Source organism: Herpailurus yagouaroundi, unplaced genomic scaffold (genome assembly GCF_014898765.1).
Source record: "Herpailurus yagouaroundi ecotype Mexico unplaced genomic scaffold, PumYag 199, whole genome shotgun sequence".
In the NCBI taxonomy this organism is placed as follows: Eukaryota; Metazoa; Chordata; class Mammalia; order Carnivora; family Felidae; genus Herpailurus; species Herpailurus yagouaroundi.
In genome coordinates, this window is record NW_024412430.1 from 9,891,994 (window position 1) to 9,907,050 (window position 15,057).

General features: G+C 39.5%; 1 protein-coding gene across 11 annotated transcripts in view; it reads left to right on the top strand.

Moving 5' to 3' along the window:
* Positions 1–15,057, top strand: part of TRPM3 (transient receptor potential cation channel subfamily M member 3) — an 811,684-nt gene that overhangs the window by 531,775 nt on the left and 264,852 nt on the right. The gene's annotated exons all lie outside the window — the stretch shown is intronic.

The window sequence follows — 15,057 nt, forward strand, 5'->3', positions numbered from 1 at the left end:
GAAATGGGTCCATGGTTTAAAAGCTACCCAGTGTAGGAAAAAGTCACTACTCACATGAAGGAGCAATATCAGGTTTCATTCTCTTTTGCTCTTTGTACTGTTATAAAGTCACTGGGCACAGTTTCCATGACCTACAGGCAAGCATCCTTGCTAAGTCACATGGTAGAATCTTTAAGGGAGAACTTTGTAATAATTCAATATAGACCTCTTATGACCAACAGTATCAAGTGGGAGACAGAGAAGTGGGATTGAGTTCACAATCAATTTTAAGGAAAGTGCTATCTCCCAGAATACTCAAAATTGCTTGCCAAGTTTGACATTAGGGTGTCATTCTGAAAAAAATAAACCACCTGAAAAGCCAGGGGAGAATAAACCATCAATTCCCGAAGACTCAGTCTCCATACCTGTGGTCTTGCTGATGTTCTAATATCCAAGGATAGAAGAGAGAGAGGGAGGGAGGGAGGCAGGGAGGGAGAGGGAGAGAGAGAGAGAGAGAGAGAGAGAGAGAGAGAGAGAGAAATAAAGAGAAAAAAGAAAAAGAAAAAGAAACAAGATTGACTTTGGAAACTCATTTCCAGCCATTTCAAACAGCTTTGGCATTTCCTGTTAAGAAACATTATTTATGTCCAGTCTTCCAGTGTCACATTTTTCACTGCCTGGTTTGTGACCCTGTTAGAAATATGGTAGACCTAGCAATCCAGGGGAATGAGGACTCTCTCTCTCTCTTCATGCATGCCACCAAATCAACTAAAGTCAGGACTGGGTCATGTTAAGACACTAAGTTAATGTGTCTAGCCAACTGACTTGAGCTAAATGCTCCGTGTGGCCAAGAATCTATCAGATAATAAATCATTTCCCTCATTGATACAATCTCTTTCCTATGTTGACTCAGTCTTTTGGCTACAACAGCAACTTTATATTCCCACTAAGACTAACTTCCCAGAATGTGAAGCCTTGGTGATAATGCTATTCACGAGCATACTTTATGATTATTTAAGATAATTCATTAATTTGATAGGCAAATAGACTGAGTTTCTCAAGAGGCCAGATGCTGTACTAGGTGCTGAGGAATCAGTTGAGAAAGATGGTCTCTGCCCTCCAGGTACTTAAAATCTGGACAAGGGAATGGATGAAAAATTGTAGGGAATGGCGAAGTTGTGACTAAGGTAGAAGGCAGCCTGGTCTGAAGTGAATATTTGTGTTCATGACTCACGTTTCATGTGACCACATCTTTAATTGGTCTAGAAAGGAAGTAATTTGCAGGTGATAGATCTGGGTGTCGCCTGCGAGAAACGCACAGAACACGAAAGGCGGAATACTCCAGCGGAAACTGCAGAAGTGCAGAAATGGTCAAAAGCACCATTGTGATGTCGCCTTTTATTAGCCCAACTGAGGAGATGTAATTATTCTGCTAAGTCTTTGTTTGCTATTTGAGAGCAACAAATTAAACCCCACTAATCTACCTTGCTGGATGGTACTTATCAAACCTAAGAGGCTTCAATTATCAACAGCTTAATAAACTTACTAATCTGCATTAAATGAAATCCTTTGCAAAATCACATTGAAACAATGCTTAAGTCATCATCAGCCTGCCTGCTGTGTACAGCCTGCTGTGGCAGAGCCCCAGAATGCACTGTGTAATCAAATTCCATGTTAACTTAAACTCAGAAAACTCCTAATGGTTGGTCACATGTATGTGTGTGTGCGCTTTTTTTTTTAAGTCACATTAATTTCTACAGAGTCTTTTTAATCCAAAGAAAATTGACACTTAGGTATAAGTCAAACAAGAATGTAATATAAAACTGCTTAAATTCTGCCACTGGTTGTACGAAAAACACTTCAAAGAATGTTTTATTTTGCAAAGGACGAGCCAGCGCGGTAGCTAACAAGTCCTCATATGATACAATTCAGGGTTGTCATCACATTATCAATCCAGACCACAGTCCCTTGGGAGGTAACAAGAGATAGGCAGTATGCTTTAGGTTTGCAAAAGGAGAAACTGAGGCAGTGGAATGCTTTGCGACTGATCATAATCAGAAACACAAGCAGGCTATCGCTTTGCCTCTCTCTTTTTTTTCCTAAGCATTCTAGGAAAGAAGACTATAAGTAAATCACTAACTGAGTGGTTTAGCATTCACGTGGATGTTCTCCAAATGATTTGTTTTGATGCTTGGCACAGGGACTCAAGGTGATAGTAACAGTGTCTTGAGGAATGCATAGGTTAGGTCTTAAATGTTAAATCATGAGCAGAGCCGTACAGATGCAGGTAGATTTGTGCATCGAACACAAAGGGAGCCATAGAATTAAACTGAACAAAGCCCTTCAAGATTTTGTCCTCAATCATTTGGACTAATTAATCATATAAACCCGTCCAGGGCATACAGAACTCCATACATATGCAAATACCAACTAACATCCAGCTATTTTGGATTCTCTTGGAACCATTTCATTTTTTTAACACCGAAAATGCAGAACTTTCTGTTTGGATACAACAGAGGCTGGCAAGGACCGTCACTTAAAGGCTATCTAAGAAACAAAAGTTCTGATCTTCTCTGTTATTTTGAATTACACGACTATAATTATTTTTCATATCATCTACATCAGCCTGTATTTTCTATGACTTGAAAATTTTTGAGCAGAAAAGTGGTATAACTTCTAAATTCAGTGGGAAAACATAATTGACGGGCAATTATGCTACTTAACAAATGGTTGGATTTAAATAATGACATCTAACACTAAGAAAAGACTTCTTGTACCTTCAAAATAACATATTGCAATCAAAAGACTTTCTAAGATTTTTTTTCCTTAGACTCCAAAAATATGATTTCCAGACATTCAAGAATGATAGTATGGACCCATTTTTCTTCAAATATGTTAGTAAGCTTTAATGCCAACAAAAGGAAGGGTGGAGACTTAATACATTTTTATATATTTCTCTCTTTTCACTGCTTTTCAGTATGTTTTCTGTAATGCAGAATTGGTGAAAGCAGAGCTTGGAGTGTGTCTACCAGATCCCAGCAACAACATAAAAAAATGTGTGTGTGTGTGTGTGCACGCACGCGCACATGCCCCTGCATGGTGTGTGTGAACATGTGATCCAGTAAATCACTCAGCCAATTCAGTGGCAATACTTTAAGACCGATGGGTTCATTTTGCCCAGTATTTTAAGTCTTGACGGTTCCATTGGTGCAGAACATGTCAGGAAAACAGAAGAGCAAAGTGTCCATTGATGAACATCTTAAAGAATGCTCCATCCACAGTTGAGTGATCTATTTTCTTGATAACTATATAGTATTATCCACTATTTTCACAAATATTTCTTAAGAGTCTATTAGGGACCAGGCACTGGGGTAAGGGAAGAGAGTAAAAAGGTAAGTAGATATGGCCACTGCCCTAAGTGAGCATGTGAGGATATAAAATAACTGTGCACCATCAATAAGGACAGAAAGTGGTAACAGGCAGGGAAAGAAAAGTACGTACTTGCAGCTCAGGAGGGAACATTTTTCCATTGTGGAGATGGAAAGAGGAGAATAAAGGAAAATTAAAGCTAAATCTTAAGAAGTAGGAAGCATGGGAATAGGTAATTAAATTGAAGCCACCTCCCTGAAATCATAGAAATGGTGAAGGACAAATGTAATTTGAAACACAACAAAAATCATTTAAGTGTCTACTCTGCACCAGCTGTCTGCCAGACTCAGATACCTCTCTTGGCCAAAACTGGGTGGTGCCTTACAGTCTGCAAGCTGGTGCCAGTCCCCAACCTGCTTGTGAAAAATGAGAGAACGGCAAAAATTGAGAATGAACAACTAGAAATTTTTACAGCAATTCGCCACTACCACAAAGTCCACAGGCATCATCATTTTAGGGCATTTTATAAAAAAGTTTTCAATGGATTGAACACTTACTTTAAATGATCCTTCCCCACAAATCATTTGAAAAGCATTGCTCTGGAACACAGCATGAACTGAAAAGTAGGGTCTTCGTAAAGTTTTGTACTTCCTCTGCAGCTTAAAAAACATTTGCACATGATTTAGTGTTCAACAGATGTTCTTGAATGCTGATGTAAATTAATTAAGAAATAAGCGAATGCAGGTCTGATGGCCCATTTTCAAATTCTCCCTGTAGTGGTCAGAGTCAGGCTCTAGGTAGCATCAACTTTAATGAAGTGTAATTACCTCCGCAACAAAGCTTTTCTTTACATTTTGTTCTTTTTAATTTTATTCTTTTAGTGTTTATTTATTTTTGAGAGAGAGAGTGTGTGTGAGCTGGGAAGGGGCAGAGAGAGAGAGAGAGACAGGAACGAAGCGGGCTCTGCACTGCCAACAGAGAGTCCAATGCTGGGCTTGAACACATGACTGCAAGGTCATGACCTGAGCTCAGGTGCCCCTATGTTTTATTCTTAATGGTTGTTGAAAGATTTCTGCCTGAGAACTGTAAGCACAGAGAGCTGTTTTCTCTACCTGGTTCTCCCTTATGAAATGTTGGATTTGTACATTTGTGAAATGCATACCCTCTCTCATAATAATTCACCTTCAAATAACTAATTCTGGGATCCCAAGTGGGACAAAATGCATACGTGTGCATTTATATGTGTCCCTTACTTTATTACTGTTCTTCATTTACTGGGACCTCAGGGAGGGTCAGTAGTTAACAATCATGTCCACATCAGTATGACCTGTGGTACTCAAAACAAAAAGGAAAAGGAAAAAGAAATACTTGTTTGAATAAAAGAATGTATGTGAGAGTGTGTGTGTGTATATTTATGACTTTCCTTTGCAGTTACATCATGAGCTAGCAAAAAAAAAGGTGTGGCTCCCAAGTTTTACTAAATATTGGGGAAAGGACCGAACATCTCTTGCAAACTTAGGGTTTGGAGTTTAAGTTGGTAGGTGAATCAGGATACTTCATCTCTGCTCCATGATTTCCCAGTCGTTAATGACCTGACTTTACTTACTGAACACTTATTACACTTAGCCCTCATGTGCCAATAGGAATCTTAGATCACATTATTAAATAAATCTGTAAAGAATTGCTGCTTATGAAAATTTACATTTGAAACATTGAAACATTAAATCATCCACAACCCCCTTCACCCAGGTGGTGAATATTATCTGTTCATGTTTCCTCAAAAAGTAGTATTCAAATTAAAGACTAATGACATTTTTACTCTTCTGTCTTTTTATTTGGAGCAGTCATGGATCTGAAAGGAGGTTGGTGTGGCTGGAGGGAGTGAGCGGGGATGAGGGAACTATGCAAGACTGAGGACCAGTTGAGGATCTAGATTTTCTTCTAGAAGTAGTGACAAGTGACAAGCTGGATGATTTGGGGGCCAGGGACTGTCACGAGCCAGTTCATTATTTTAACAGCCATCACTAAAACTGTTCCACATGATACTGCAATGATGGAGTCATGATACTATGCATTTGGCAAAAACCCAGAGAACTGTGCAACACAAAGTGTGACCCCTGATATAAACTGTGGGTTTTGTTAAGGCAAATGTATCCGTATCAGCTCATAAATTGGAACAGATGTAGGACACCGGTGCAAGATGTTAAATAAGATGGAAACCATGGGGGTGGGGGAAAAATGAGACTTCTCTGTACTTCTGTTCAATTTTTCCTCAAACCTAAAACTGCTCCAAGAAAATCTCTTTAAGAGGGAAAAAGAGATTCATGCTAGATGGACAGCAAGGGGGACAAATTACGAAGCCAGTACAGTGTATTTTTTTAAATACCTTTATGGGGCATCTGGGTGGCTTAGTCCGTTGAGCCTCCGACTCCGCCTCAGGGCATGATCTCGCGGTTCGTGAGTTCCAGCCCCGCGCTGGGCTCTGTGCTGACAGCTCAGAGCCTGGAGCCTGCTTCAGAATTTGTGTCCCCCTCTCTCTCCGCCCCACCTCTGCTTGTGCTCTGTCTCTCTGTCGTTCAAAAATGAATAAACAAAAAAATTTTTAAAAATTAAAAATAAAATAAAATATATTAGCATAGCCTCTTTCAAAAGAATATTGCTATCAGACATTCATTTTGGTAACAAATATTCAAAGATTGGAATTCTCTACATTAGAGTGAGGTGAGGTGCTATGAAAATAGAGGAGAAAAAAATCATGCTGCCATCCAATGAAACACAAATTGGAGATTAAATCTGTATTTCTGTACTACCTACTGTCATTTTTAAAAAAATTTTTTTTCAACGTTTATTTATTTTTGGGGGGACAGAGAGAGACAGAGCATGAACGGGGGAGGGGCAGAGAGAGAGGGAGACACAGAATCGGAAACAGGCTCCAGGCTCTGAGCCATCAGCCCAGAGCCCGACACGGGGCTGGAACTCCCGGACCGCGAGATCGTGACCTGGCTGAAGTCGGACGCTTAACTGACTGGCCACCCAGGCGCCCCCCTACTGTCATTTTTTATACCTACTTTTGAATTTGTGTTCATTTCTAATCAAATGAAATTTAAATCAAATTTAAATTAATCACATTTATATTAGTATATTTAGAAAAAGCTAGTATATGTATTTATATCTTCCAGGTCCTAAAATCTTCCATCGAGATTTTATATCATACAAAGATAAGAATAAATGAAAAAGATACGAGCTTTGGTAGTGAGTATGTAAGAGAAGACAAGGACAGTATTTTGAAGCTAGGCCTAATAAACTTGAACCATATTAAAACTTTCGTACAACATAAGCAGAGGCTGAATTTATGTGGATGGTTTTATTTTCTAGCTAACAATCTAGTAATTAGAGAAAGATGGTTATCAGACAGAAATACACCTATGCTGCATTGACTTAACACCTAATAACATCTCCAGAGAGTAACAGGAAGTTTCACATTGACATTGCTGGATCTGTTTGCTTATAACTTACTTCTGATGATGAAAATGAGATTGATTTGATCTCAGTCTCTCCAGTTAAATAATACTTGATTGTTTGGTTTTAGAAAAAAGTACAAATCATAGGCAGTCTGCATATTCTGATCTGAATGATCACCAAGATTTGATTTATCATTTGGTGGTGGATGAGGGAAGAGAACTGGTCTTGAAAACTCTCCCAATGGCAGAACTAGAAATGTCAAATATTAATTAATTGTAATAATGTCTTAACAATACTTGGAATCTTACTGAAACAGAATTAGAACTTCTCATGTGTGCCAGATTGCTAAACCGGGGGCATTCTTAAGAATGGTTGGCATCTAGTGAGAATTCTTTAAGGGATTATTTATTAATTCAAATCTCCTTATGTACTTTGTCTCAGTAGGCACAAAACCGTGTGCTCTCTGCTACATTTTTCTTATCAAAAGAATAATGGTTCCACGAATTTGCAAAAATTAAAATAAAAAAAAAAACCCTCATTTTCAAAACGCCTCTACATGTACTCTGTAGACACTGATGAGGGACTCACAGCAAAGTTGTCAGGTTCTGACTCGTTGAGTCCCCAGCTCTGAGAACTGAGGTTGACCCAAGAGATCACCAAGATTGAGTCATTTCCCCAAGATCACACACATAGTCACCAACAAGCCACGGCTGAGATGCGTATTTCGGGACTCCTGATCAGTCATGCTTCCACCAGGCTCTGCCTCACGACAGCTTTGAATGGATAAAGACAATCAGAATTTTAGAAATAAAATCCCACAGCCAGATTTCGGTCTTTTCCTCGTGAGGATAAAGAGTTTGACCTGAGAACGGAAATCACTCATTGATTAAGATAAATCAGTATCTCAAATAAATCAAAATAATTTAAAGTAGTTAGAATGATAAGAAAACTAAAAATAACTTCAAAATGTATATATAAAAATATAAATATATGTAAATATAGGATTACAAATATATTTTAATAATTATAAAATATATTTTAAAAATATATGCAAAATTAAAAGCAAATGTAATATAAAATATGGATACAACATAAAACAGTAATATAGAATATATTATGTATTATATAGATAAATATAGAAATATGAATATATATTTGTATGTATATTTTAATGTTTATTTATTTTGAGAGAGAGAAAGGGTGAGCAGGGGAGAGGGGCAGAGAGAGAAAGAGAGAGAGAGAGAAAGAGAATCTTAAGCAGGTTCCCCACACAGTGCAGAGCCTGATGCAGGAATCGATCCCATGACCCTGGGATCATGACCTGAGCAGAAATCAAGAGTCAGACACTCCACTCACTGAGCCACACAGATACCTCTATTTGTTTATATCTTAAACTTTATGTATCTATGTGTGTGTATACACACACACACACACACACACACACAAACACACACACACACACACACACACACACACACACACACACGCACACACAGAGGGTGGGACAGAGAAAGGGGACTTGCTTCCTTAGTAGTGAATCCTGATGTGGGAATTCTACTACAAATACAACTACAGCTACCCATCCATCCTTACCCTCTTCTCAAAGTCTTTGGTCCTTCCAGGACAAGAGAGGTAAACAAAATAGAAATTAGCCTCTGAATCTATGATGTTATTTGTCACGTAAATTCCACATTTCTACATAACACAAAATGTTTCCATTTCACAACTCAGCCTATTTCTTTGGCTCCTGACAAAGTCAGAACAGCTCAGGAATGAGTAGTAAGGTAAACAGAATTAAGGGCATAAAGGAGGACTTCACCTCGCTCCAGCTCCTCATTTACTTGATAGAAAACAAAGTTGTATTTCCCATGGGAGCAGCCTCCATGAATACAGACCCCCCTACGCCCCGCCCCGCCCTGCCACGATTTGTGCACCCACACTATTACACAGACGCTTCTTTCCAACGAATGACTCATCATTTTAAACATCCTGGCTCTTGTGGAGTATGTCATTCTCCTAGTTTTGTTGATCGTGAGTTTTTCTTTCATTTTCTCCTTCTCTGAAGTTTCTATCATTATCTCTTAAAAGACGTACAGCAGTTTTACAGGGTCAGCACTACTGTAGCTCTGTTTTTCTGTCGATGGAGGCAGTCAAGTCCCTGAGAGTATGTATGTGGCTGTTAAGTATTTATGTTACCATCTATGGCCACAGCTATTACTTTCAAACAAGTGGCTAATCCTTGACTAAAAATGGGATGCTTTTGAAATAGAGATCTACATCCTCATTCAAATTTTCAAGTCTGTTAGGCTTGATGAAGTATGTATACTTTTGTTAAGATCAGGATGATGACAACATCCTTGTTGCACTACAGAGAAGAAAAAGATCATTCAGCACCCCTAAAATCACCCACAAAATATAAAGAGATGCAGGGTTCACTGTACCCCAATAGGAGCACAAGACTTTGGGTTTCTCAGGCTAACACAGTAGTTGATGTATAACTTTGGCACGATGCTTAACCTCTGTAAGCCCCAGCTTTTTATTTGGGTAATGGAATTTTATAATACCTGCCTTATGGAGTTCCTGGGAATATTTCATGAAATGCTATTTATGAAAGCATTCTGTGAACTGTAAAATTCTTTATAAGTATGATGTATTATCGCCAAGCAGTGATTAGCTGCTTTATGATGAGGAAACAATTTTCCAAAGAAACATGGAAACATATTTTTAAGTGGTTTATGAAAATGCCTGTGAGATTAACATTCCTATATATATTCGTATTAACGTCTACATAGAAATTTTGAATGTGTTTAAGTATAATTTACACAGCATGACCTATTGATAAAAAATGAGTTTCATTTATAATTGTAAAACATAACTTATTGAATCTTTTCCCAATCTGGTAATAAAAATACAATTTAACTTTATGTTAAGGTGTCTATGATTTAAGTTGTAGAGGCTATAATGTGAATTTTAGTATAAATAATTTCAGGGCACGAAGAATTCTCCCCCAAAGATGATTTATTAAAAAATGAGAAATTGGGGCCCAGTTGGTTAAGCATCTGACTTCGGCTCAGGTCATGATCTCATAGTTTGTGAGTTTGAGCCCTGCATTGGGCTCTGTACTGACAGCTCGGAGCCTGGAACCTGCTTCAGATTCTGTGTCTCCGTCTCTTTCTGACCCTCCCCTGCTCGCACTCTGTCTTTGTCTCTCTCTGAAAAATAAATAAACATTAGAAAAATTTTTTAAATAGGAATTGATATTCCCATAGAAACCAGGTTCGAAAATAGGAGGAGGAAGGGACGTGTGGTAGGTGAGGCAGTACCATAACAGACCTGGAGTACTGAGTATTTACAGGGGAAATTGACAATGAATGATTATCAATTTTGACAGGAAAATCAATAATTATAATACCGTATGACTTTTCCCCTAATGGAAGTATGGGCGAGGTACAGAAGTGGAATAGTAGTTGTGGTGATTCGTTGTGTCTGGCACTGGGCAGCCGAGCCTGTTAGAATACACAGTACTTTGTACAGAGTCTGGAAGAACGAAGAGGCATTGACTAAGTATAGAACCCAGAACTTAGCATTTCCAGGCAAATGGGATAGCATATTCAAAGGTTGAGAAGTGTGGAATAACATGGTACATTAGGGGAACAATCAATAATTTAGTTTGCTGGGGCACAATGTGTTCAAAGATTTGGAGGAAAGGGAGAGATTTTAATAAAGTTACCTCCGAAGCCATTTCCTAAAGGTTTTAATTACTGAACTGACATGATCATGCAGGGTATGGGGAGCCACAGAAGGGTACTGACTGAGGGGTGTTCTAATCGATTATTTTAGGAAGAACATACTGGTGGCAGCATGCTCTGGAGGAAGCTGGCTTTGTGATGTTTCTCTAGCATTATTTTTACTTTATAGGTCAACTGCAACTCTAAATGTTAGAGACCACAGTGTGTTTATTGTCAAGCATTAGAATGAAAACAAGGAACATTTAAGAAGGATTGTTCCTGTGTTTCCCAAACTCCAGTCACTTTTGTGATACATCATGATTTTTCTCTGATCTACAAATGATTTTTATTCTAATTTATTAAACATTTTTAACAGACTCATTTTTTCCCAACTCCAAAAGGGAAAATGCATGTCCCCAGGGAATAGCATTTGTTAAGGTACAGGTTTAGCCACTGCATATATATTATATATTAACATAAACCCAGCTATTAAAAATGCCCATCAAAGGGGTGCCTGGGTGGCTCAGTCGGTTAAGTGTCCAATTTCAGCACAGGTCATGATGTTGCGGTTTGTCAGTTCGAGCCCTTTGTTGGGCTCTGTGCTGACAGCTCAGAGCCTGGAGCCTGCTTTGGATTCTGTGTCCTCCTCTCTCCCTGCCCCTCCCCTGTTCGTACTCTGTCTCTGCTGGTAACTCTGCTGTTACAATGGCGGAGATAAATGGTGCCACAAAGAGCCTAAATTATTAACCATCTGACCCCTTACAGAAAATGTTTGCTGACTCCCACTCTACATCATGTTCTTTTTGTTGATGTTGTCAAATGTGGACCTCACAGGAAAAAGTAAATGCTTTGGACATCTTTATGACAGTGAAATAGGCATTTTTTTTTCATGTCAAAATCTAGTTGCTGCTTGTAGAAAATCTGATTTCCATTTTTAAAATTGATTTAGGTACCAGTGGAAAGTTTTTAGTATATTCTATTTGAGCATGATGTTTTTCTTTAATGATGAATTAGGAGGATGATGTATTCTGCCACTACGTAAAGAACAACCATAGTTAGCATTACCCTTGTGGTTTCCTCTTGTTAGTATTCAGATTATATTCTCTGTAAACTACATCTGAAACAGGCTAGAAATGTACCCTGTCAGGAGTTGCATTGTTGGGTGATGCATAAGAGATTCTAAAAAGACCCATATGGACAGTATGGCCAAGAGCTACAAGTCTCTGTGGAACTAATTACCTTCTCAAATCAAAGGGTCCTGGAGATCATCTGCAGCCTCTTGTGAAAGCATCTCTGTGCTGACTTTACCTGGGGCTTCCCTTTCTCTTAAACAAAAATGCTCATGGTTCTAAAGATAATGTTTTTGTCTTTGGTATAAAGTTCGTGGAAGATGCCACATGTTCTGGTCCCTATCAAACATTTCCCTCTATAAAGGAAAAGAAAAAATATATATATAAGTAAGATGAGAGAGAATAGAGTTAAGAACAATACAAGGGCAGTGTGAATGGGAGGGAATTCAAGATTTAAAGTAAATCAGATGAAGGTTTGAAGTAGCATCTGATGATGAAGGGGGTTGAAGAAAGCTGAAATCTTAAAATATTTCTTACATTGGAGGGATCATCTATAACAAATTCATTCAGTCACACAGAGAGTCTACCAGCTCCTTGTCTCTCAGGTGCTTGCCTGCCCACCAACCCTCCTCGTCCTCTTCTCTCTCTCCCATTTCTTGTCTTTTTCCTTTTCTTCTCTGATCCCTTCCTTCCCCCACCTCCTTTAAACTCGAGAAGTCTCATCCAGCACCATACAGAAATTTTCTTTCCAACTATTCCCCACTGAGCCCTCTGTGTTTTCTTTCTTTCTTTTTTAATGCTTACTTATTTTTGAGAGAGAGAATCAGAGCATGAGTGGGGGAGGGGCAGAGAGAGAGGGAGACATAGAATAGGAAGCAGGCTCCAGGCTCTGTGCTGTCAGCACAGAGCCTGATGCAGGGCTGAAACTCATGAACCATGAGGTCATGACTTGAGCCAAAGTTGGATGTTTAACCAACTGAGCCACCCAGGTGCCACTCTCTATATTTTTAAGTAATCTCTACACCCAACATGGGGCTCAAACTCAAAACCCCCAAGATCAAGAGTCATCCACTCTACCGAGTGAGCCAGCCAAGTGCCCTCTCTTCTGACTGAATTCTTCCTACATCACTTCCTGAACTACTCTTCTTAGTGAATTCCTGTCATCTTAAGCTTAATAGTTGAAATTTAAGAAATCTGGAGATCTGTCCACAAAGAATTTAGTTTTATGGCTACAAATGTATGGTTAGAGGGGAAATTTTAGGAAAATCTAGAAAAAGAAAAGGAAGAAAATAAAAATTAGTTACAGTTTGGGGCGCCTGGGTGGCTCAGTTGGTTAAGAGTCTGACTTGGGCTCAGGTCATGATCTCCCAGCTTGTGAGTCTGAGCCCCGCATCGGGCTCTGTGCTGACAGCTCAGAACCTGGAGCCTCTTCTGATTCTGTCTCCCTGTCTCTCTGCTCCTCCCCTGTTCACACTCTGTCTCTCCCTCTCTCTCAAAAATAAATATTAAAAAAAATAAAAAATTAGTTTCCCCTTTAAGTGTATTTCCTACCTATCATGTCTGTCTGTATTTAAAATTTGTAATTATTCTTCACTTCCTCTTTTATGCCTGCTTGTCTCACACCAGAATGTGAAAACATGTATTTCTCTATGTAATTAGTTTTCTGAAACTTGATTATGATCATCATCCAACAGCATGAGCCATAGTTCAATTAGCCTCCCCTCGCTGAACTTTTTCCAAGTTTTCTGTGTTATAAATAAAGACGCAGTGAACATCTCTGTGGCTCACATCTCTGGTGATTCCCTGAGAATAAAATGCATGGGAGTGTTACTGCTGCGTGAAAGGAGGGGTTGCACATTATCAAGGCTGTCACTATTCTGTAGCCAGCTCCTGAAGACAAGCGAAGGGACTTCTCCATCACACATTTAATGCGGAAGCTCAGCCTGATGTTTCACTTGAACGTCTTGCTGATTTTACTGCATCCTCAGTTGAATGTCATTAAGTAGTTTATTGACTCTTGTGTCTGGGGTGAACTTGGTATGTGAGAAACCGGAGTTTGAAGGAGATCAATCCTGGAAACAGCAGAGAGGCCAGGAGAAGGCTAAGTATTCCATCCAAGTTTGGAATAAGTCATCCAGTTCACGCTGTGACTGCCAGTGAATGTTCTCTTAACACATACTAGGTATTTTCAGGGAAATAAAAGATCAGAGTGGCATTGCCCTCACAGATTTACAGTCCCTATTGTTGACCATAAATACCAACTCTCTGCTCTGACCTCTTTTTTTTTTTTTTTTAATGTTTATTTATTTTTGAGAGAGAGAGCGTGTGCACGCGCAAAAGAGAGCACACCAGAGCCCGGGAGGGGCAGAGAGAGGGAGAGGATCCCAAGCAGACTCTGCACTGTCAGTGCAGAGCCTGACTCGGGACTCAAAACCAGGCACCCCTCTGCTCTGGCTTCTCTCTGGAAGGGGGGAGATAAATCCTTTGGAGATGAAATGCTTATATATTTACTTTTTTAAAAAGTATTTTTGCCTTGTTGAAATCAGAGCTCTTTACTCTCCCAATTTGTTCACTTATCTAGTTAAGAACTACTGTTATGTAAAAAATTCACTCTTGGATGATGTTTGAAAGGGACCTTTTTGTGTGAGCCAGAAGCTCCCAGTCGGGCCACCCCAGGCAGACACCATCCTGCCTAAAGTCTGCATCCATGATCTGGAATGGTCCCGGCTCATCGCTTTTTCATAGGGAAACAGGAGAGTGTAGGTTTCCAGTCACACATTTGCAATTGTCAGGGAGGGGCCAAGGATGAGAGGTGTGATCAGACAAGTCTTAGCATTTTATTGACATTTTAGAAGTTGTGGAAAGACGCTGACAAAGTCCAACTTTATTCTACTTGTGCTCCCTTTCAGGGACCAGACCAGTCCTTTGAAACATTCAGAGTTTTTAGCAGTTCCTCTTTAAAGAAATGCTATCATTCCATTCTTTGGGGAGGAATGAACAATGCCCCTTGTGTGTTCGAACCACTCAGAGCATTAATACACTGTTGCTTTAGAAGGATTTGCTTTCCCAAGTTGAACTTTTCAGAACTCAGAACACCTTATCACACTTGCAGAAAGCTTCTCTCTGAAAATGGAAAAAGCCAAGGGGGGAGAGCCTGTCAGGACTTGTGCCAGTTAAATCCGATCTCTCCGGGGATTTGTTTTTTCTTCTGGCGTCAGATTAGATGTTCAAATCAAGCAGTATTTGAGGGCTGCAAGGGAATGTCCATGGGATTCTTAGTGAGGCTAATCCCAAAGCGGCACATTCCAAGGGGCTAATCTGCCCAAGTTCATTGCTTACTTGAAACGTCTCTTGGGGGAAGAGCTGGGCAAGTGGCTTTTTTTCCAGTGGGCGGTCATAAGAGCATTATTAACGGGATGACCAGCCCCAGACGCAGCAAAATGAAAGCA